The following is a 6,528-nucleotide window of genomic DNA, read 5'->3' on the forward strand; positions in this document are numbered from 1 at the left end:
TTTTTTTTCGGTCAACACCCTCCTTTGTCCTACACCCTACTCACCCTTCAGATGTAACTACTGAGCCCGCCTTCAACTACTGCACCCTGCATGCCCAGAGTCTTTGTTCCCCCACAAGAGAAGCCACCACACGGCAGTAAAGTGTAGCCCCTACTTGCCCCCAGTACAACAACAAAGACCCAGCACAGCCCCCCCAAAAAATTAAATTTAAAAATAAATAGACTTAGCTGGGATGTCTTCTCCAGGAAGGTGGCTTCTTCCCTGGAATCCTATCATCCACGAGGTCAGATTAGGTGGTTTGTCTCTGTGAAAGTGAAGTCGCTCAGTCATGTCCAGCTCTTTGCGACCTCATGGACTGTAGCCTACCAGGCTCCTCTCTCCATGGGATTCTCCAGGCAAGAATACTGGAGTGGGTTGCCATTTCCTTCTCCAGGGGATCTTCCCACCCCAGGGATCGAACCCAAGTCTCCCACATTGCAGGCAGACGCTTTAACCTCTGAGCCACCAGGGAAGCCCGGTTTGTCTTTGTGCTGTCTCAGAACTCCGTGCTGGGCTTCCCTGGTGGCTCAGCGGTAAAGAATCCACCTGCCAATGCCGGAGACTATCATTGATCAGGAAGATCCCACATGCTGCAAAGCAACAAAGCCAATGTACCGCAACAATCGAGCCTGTGCTCTAGAGCCTGAGAACTGCAACTACTGAGCCCCTGTGCCACAGCTACTGAAGCCCGTGTGCCCTAGAGCCCGTGCTCCTCAACCAAAAAAGCCACCCCAATGAGAAGCCCACACACTAAAACTAGAGAAAAGCTCACACAGCAATGAAGGCCCAGCACAGCCATAAATAAATGAAATCAATCAAAAAAACGACAACAACAACAAAATAACTCCACCACACCATCTTTCCTGCCACACCTAAAACTCATCTCTATCCACACTGCTGAGCAGGGCATGGGATATGGAGGCCCTTTGTTAGGGAGATATGGCCTCCCCTGAAACACAGTTGAGCAAGCTCTCTGACCTCCATCAAGTCCCACCTGAACTCACTGTGGTGTTGGAGAAGACTCTTGAGAGTCCCTTGGACTGCAAGGAGATCCAACCAGTCCATCCTAAAGGAAATCAGTCCTGAATATTCATTGGAAGGACTGATGCTGAAGCTGAAACTCGAATACTTTGGCCCCCTGATGCGAAGAACTGACTCACTGGAAAAGACCCTGATGCTGGGAAAGATTGAGGGCAGGAGGAGAAGGGGATGACAGAGGATGAGATGGTTGGATGGCATCACCGACTCAATGGACATGGGTTTGGGTGGACTCCAGGAGCTGGTGATGGACAGGTAGGCCTGGCGTGCTGTGGTTCATGGGGTGGCAAAGAGTCAGACATGACTGAGTGACTGAACTGAACTGAACTCTCTGCACTAAAAATAGGTTCAAAAACCATGGGCCAACGTTCCAGGCTTTATGATGAAAAATACTGATAAGAAAGAGAAGGGAACATACATGCTTGGTTCAGCCTGACTTGCCTTCTCCCAGGCCTGATTCCTGATAACCAGCACCCATGGGAGTCACCTGGTCTCAGGCCCAGCCCAGCTTCTTGCCCCCAGGAAAAGGCGAAGAACTTTGGCCTGCAAGGGACACAGACTTGGCAAGAGCTCCAAGGTGAGTTGCGGAGTGGGGATGGGGATAGCAAGTCATTGGAAATCAGAAGTGAGGACCAGACAGGGCTGACAGCTGTGGGGCCCGGGGTTGTTAGACACACTTTAGGCATCTTGCAGTAGAAGCACAGCAAGGACTTTAACCAGGGCTCCTCTCTTAGGGAACCTCGCTGCTTACAAAGTTCTTTCACAACTTGATCTCATTTGAATTTCTTAACCCTGAGAACTAGGTGATATACATCATCCCCCAAATTCAGAAGAGTACCCTGAGGCTCAGAGAAGTGAGGGGACTTGTTCAGGACTGCGCGGCTGGTACCTGGCAGCTCTGAAGTCTGGCTTTTGACCCAGAACTCTCCCTGAAGGGAGGGCGCAGTGGGCACAGGGCCAAGGGCGCTGCAGGACACCCATGGACCCCATCACAGTAGGCACTCGAGGGTAGGTAGATTAGGACGGAAGAGTAGGCGGACAGTCCCTGGCGTTTGGTACGCCCCCCTTCCTTGGGCCTCCCAGACCCTCTCCCCCTACCCAGCGTGAGTCCCTGCAGTTACCCTGGTTCCCCTAGAGAGGGAAGCTCTGGACTGGCACCATTTTTTGTATGCCCTGGTGGCTCAGATGGTAAAGAATCTGCCTCCAGGGCAGGAGACCCAGTTTTCATCCCTGGATTGGGATGATCCTCTAGAGGAGGAAATGGCAACCCACTCCAGTGTTCTCGCATGGAGAATTCCATAGACAGAGGAGCCTGGCAGGCTACAGTCCGTGGAGTTTCAAAGAGATGGATATAGCTGAGCGACTAACATTAGGATTCCATAGTTAATTTACAATGTTAGAAAGCATCACTATGAACAAAGCTAGTGGAGGTGATGGAATTCCAGTTGAGCTATTTCAAATCCTGAAAGATGATGCTGTGAAAGTGCTGCACTCAATATGCCAGCAAATTTGGAAAACTCAGCAGTGGCCACAGGACTGGCAAAGGGCAGTTTTCATTCCAATCCCCAAGAAAGGCAATGCCAAAGAATGCTCAAACTACTGCACAATTGCACTCATCTCACACGCTAGTAAAGTAATGCTTAAAATTCTCCAAGCCAGGCTTCAGCAATATGTGAACCGTGAACTTCCTGATGTTCAAGCTGGTTTTAGAAAAGGCAGAGGAACCAGAGATCAAATTGCCAACATCCGCTGGATAATAGAAAAAGCAAGAGAGTTCCAGAAAAACATCTATTTCTGCTTTATTGACTATGCCAAAGCCTTTGACTGTGTGGATCACAATAAACTGTGGAAAATTCTTCAAGAGATGGGAATACCAGACCGACTGATCTGCCTCTTGAGAAATTTGTATGCAGGTCAGGAAGCAACAGTTAGAACTGGACATGGAACAACAGACTGGTTCCAAATAAGAAAAGGAGTTCGTCAAGGCTGTATATTGTCACCCTGCTTATTTAACTTATATGCAGAGTACATCATGAGAAATGCTGGGCTGGAAGAAGCACAAGCTGGAATCAAGATTGCCGGGAGAAATATCAATAACCTCAGATATGCAGATGACACCACCCTTATGGCAAAAAGTGAAGAGGAACTCAAAAGCCTCTTGATGAAAGTGAAAGTGGAGAGTGAAAAAGTTGGCTTAAAAGCTCAACATTCAGAAAACTAAGATCATGGCATCTGGTCCCATCACTTCATGGGAAATAGATGGGGAAACAGTGGAAACAGTGTCAGACTTTATTTTTCTGGGCTCCAAAATCACTACAGATGGTGACTGCAGCCATGAAATTAAAAGACGCTTACTCCTTGGAAGGAAAGTTATGACCAACCTAGATAGCATATTGAAAAGCAGAGACATTACTTTGCCAACAAAGGTCTGTCTAGTCAAGGCTATGGTTTTTCCTGTGGTCATGTATGGATGTGAGAGTTGGACTGTGAAGAAGGCTGAGCGCCGAAGAATTGATGCTTTTGAACTGTGGTGTTGAAGACTCTTGAGAGTCCCTTGGACTGCAAGGAGATCCAACCAGTCCATTCTGAAGGAGATCAGCCCTGGGATTTCTTTGGAAGGAATAATGCTAAAGCTGAAACTCCAGTACTTTGGCCACCTCATGCGAAGAATTGACTCATTGGAAAAGACTCTGATGCTGGGAGGGATTGGGGGCAGGAGGAGAAGGGGACGACAGAGGATGAGATGGCTGGACGGCATCACTGACTCGATGGACGTGAGTCTCAGTGAACTCCGGGAGTTGGTGATGGACAGGGAGGCCTGGTGTGCTGCGATTCATGGGGTCGCAAAGAGTTGGACACGACTGAGCGACTGATCTGATCTGGGTTAGTTTCAGGTGTACAGCAAAGTGATTCAGTTACATACGTATATATTTTTTTTTTTTTCAGATTCTATCTCCTTATACAAAATATTGAGTGTAGTCCTGTGCTATACAGTAGGTCCTTTTTATCAGACTTTTATCTTTTAAAAGACTTCTTTTCCTGTGGGTTTTATCAGACTGTTTCTCAAGAAGCAAGTCCTCTCTCACCTTTGACTGAAGAGATTAGGCCTCTTGTACTTTGCCACAAACAGACTGTGTCTGTTGGAGGCCCCATAGGATAAATACACAGATTGTTTCGAATCCAAAAGGTACTTATTCATCATCTGTTCCTCCTCCCGCATATGTCCTGAGGTAAAATGGTTTGCCAAAGTGACGCAGGCAGTGATCCCTGGTCAGGACCCCAGATATCTCAAGCCTTGAAACACTATTTTTTTTTTAATTAATTTATTTTTTATTGAAGGATAATTGCTTTACAGAATTTTTTTTCTGTCAAACCTCAACATGAATCAGCCATAGGTATACACATATTAAGAAGTGTTTTTTCTTTTTTGGTGTCTTTTTAAAATTCTCACCCTGCCCCCATCCCATCAGGCTTGGGCTGATGTGTTAGGGTATTCTCAACCGAGAGAGTTAAAAATAATATCCTCTGTTCTCTATTCACCTTTAGGGGCAATGATGATCCTAAGAAGGGCAAGGGTGGAGATGGGGGTTGGGCTGACCTGCAGACCCCTTCCCTGGCCTCTGGCCCTGACTTAACCAATAATTCCCAGAAAGTGCTCATTATTCCCTGAAACTTTCCACTCCCTTTCTTCTCAGCGGGGAGGTGGACAGCAGGTGGCCAGCTGAGGTTTACTAACATGGGGACGTCTCCCCATGTTAACAGAACATGGTCTTAGAGCAGCAGCAACCCCCACTCCAGGATCAAGCCCCAGCCAGGGCCCAGTACCCTCTTCCTGCCTGGGTAGTCTTCTCTACTTTCAGAGCAGAGGAATGCGAATCTCCAGCTCCGACAAAACAGTCCAGCTCTCTCTAGTCACCACCGCCATTTTTCATCACATCACCAGCTGAGTTTATCTTTAGAAAAGGAATTTTGGTTATTACTTTTGACTATGCCACACAGCTTGTGGGGTCTTAGTTCTCCGACAAGGGATTGAACCCAGGCCCTCAGCAGAGAATGTGCAGAGTCCTAACCATTGGACCTCCAGGGAATTCCCAGAAATTTTTTTTTTTTTTTGACAGTGCTGGGTCTTCATTGCTGCCAGGGCTTTTCTCTAGTTGCAGTGAGCGGGGACTATTCTCCAGTTAGAGTGTGCAGGCTTCTCACTGTAGTGGCCTCTCCTGTTGCAGAACACAGGCTCTAGGGCACGTGGGCCTCAGTAGCTGTGGCTCCCAGGCCCCAGAGCAGGCTCGATAGCTGTGGTCGGCATGTGGGATCTTCCCAGATCAGGGACGAACCTATGTCTCCTGCACTGGCAGATGGATTCTTTACTACTGAGCCCCCAGGGAAGCCCCCAGGGATTTTTTTTTTAAGTATAGTAGATTTATAGTATTATATTACAGTAAGCCCCCTATATACAAACCTTCAAGTTTTGAACTTTCAAAGATTCAAACGTGCGTTCCCATGTCCAGTCACGTAAGTTAGTTCTTGTGTCTTGCACACGTTATCACGAAAGTGCACCGTCTCCAAGTGGCTGTGATTTAGTGTACTTTACTGTGCAATACTCTATAGAGTACTGCAGTATTTTTATTTCAAGCCCAGGGGCTCCAGAAGCAAACGGGAGACAGAAATGAACGCGGCGAGGACCCAGAACCTGTGCCATCACTATCACACGTGAGTGAAGTTGCAGCTTGCCCTCTGTCTCCCATTGTTGACGACCCTTCAGCTCCACCATCTCCCACCTCCTCTCTCTCCTCCAGGCAGTAACTCCTTTTGCCTGTTCACCCGCTGTATGCTAGCTGTAGTACTGTATGTACGACTGTACTTTTCAAGGTACTATACTGTAGGATTAAAAATATCTCATTTTTCGGGTTTGTTTTTTAATGTATTACTTGTGTGAAAGGCTTCCCTGGTGGCTCAGACGGTAAAGAATCTGCTTCAATGCAGGGGACCCAAGTTCGATCCGTGGGTCGGAAAATCCCCTGGAGAAGGGAATGGCAACCCACTCCAGTATGCTTGCCTGGAGAATCCCATGGTCAGAGGAGCCTGGTGGGCTACAGTCCGTAGGTTGCAAAGAGTTGGACACAATTGAGTGACTAACACACATGTGCGTGAAAAGTATTAGAAATCTATTACAGTGTGTACTATACAGTTTATTGTGTTAGTTGGGGACCTAGGCTAACTTTCTTGGACCTATGAAAGTGCCCTCAGAACAGAATTCATTAGTATGTAGGAGATTTACTATAGTTTCAGATGTACAGCACAATGATTCAGTACTTTTATATATTATACTCCATTTAAAGCCATTATAAAATATTGGCTATATTCCCTGAGTTGTGCAATATATCCTTGTAGCTTATTTATTTAATACACAGTACTTTGTACCTCTTTGCCCACTGCCTGTCTTTCCCCTCC

Source organism: Bos javanicus, chromosome 3, assembly GCF_032452875.1.
Source record: "Bos javanicus breed banteng chromosome 3, ARS-OSU_banteng_1.0, whole genome shotgun sequence".
In the NCBI taxonomy this organism is placed as follows: Eukaryota; Metazoa; Chordata; class Mammalia; order Artiodactyla; family Bovidae; genus Bos; species Bos javanicus.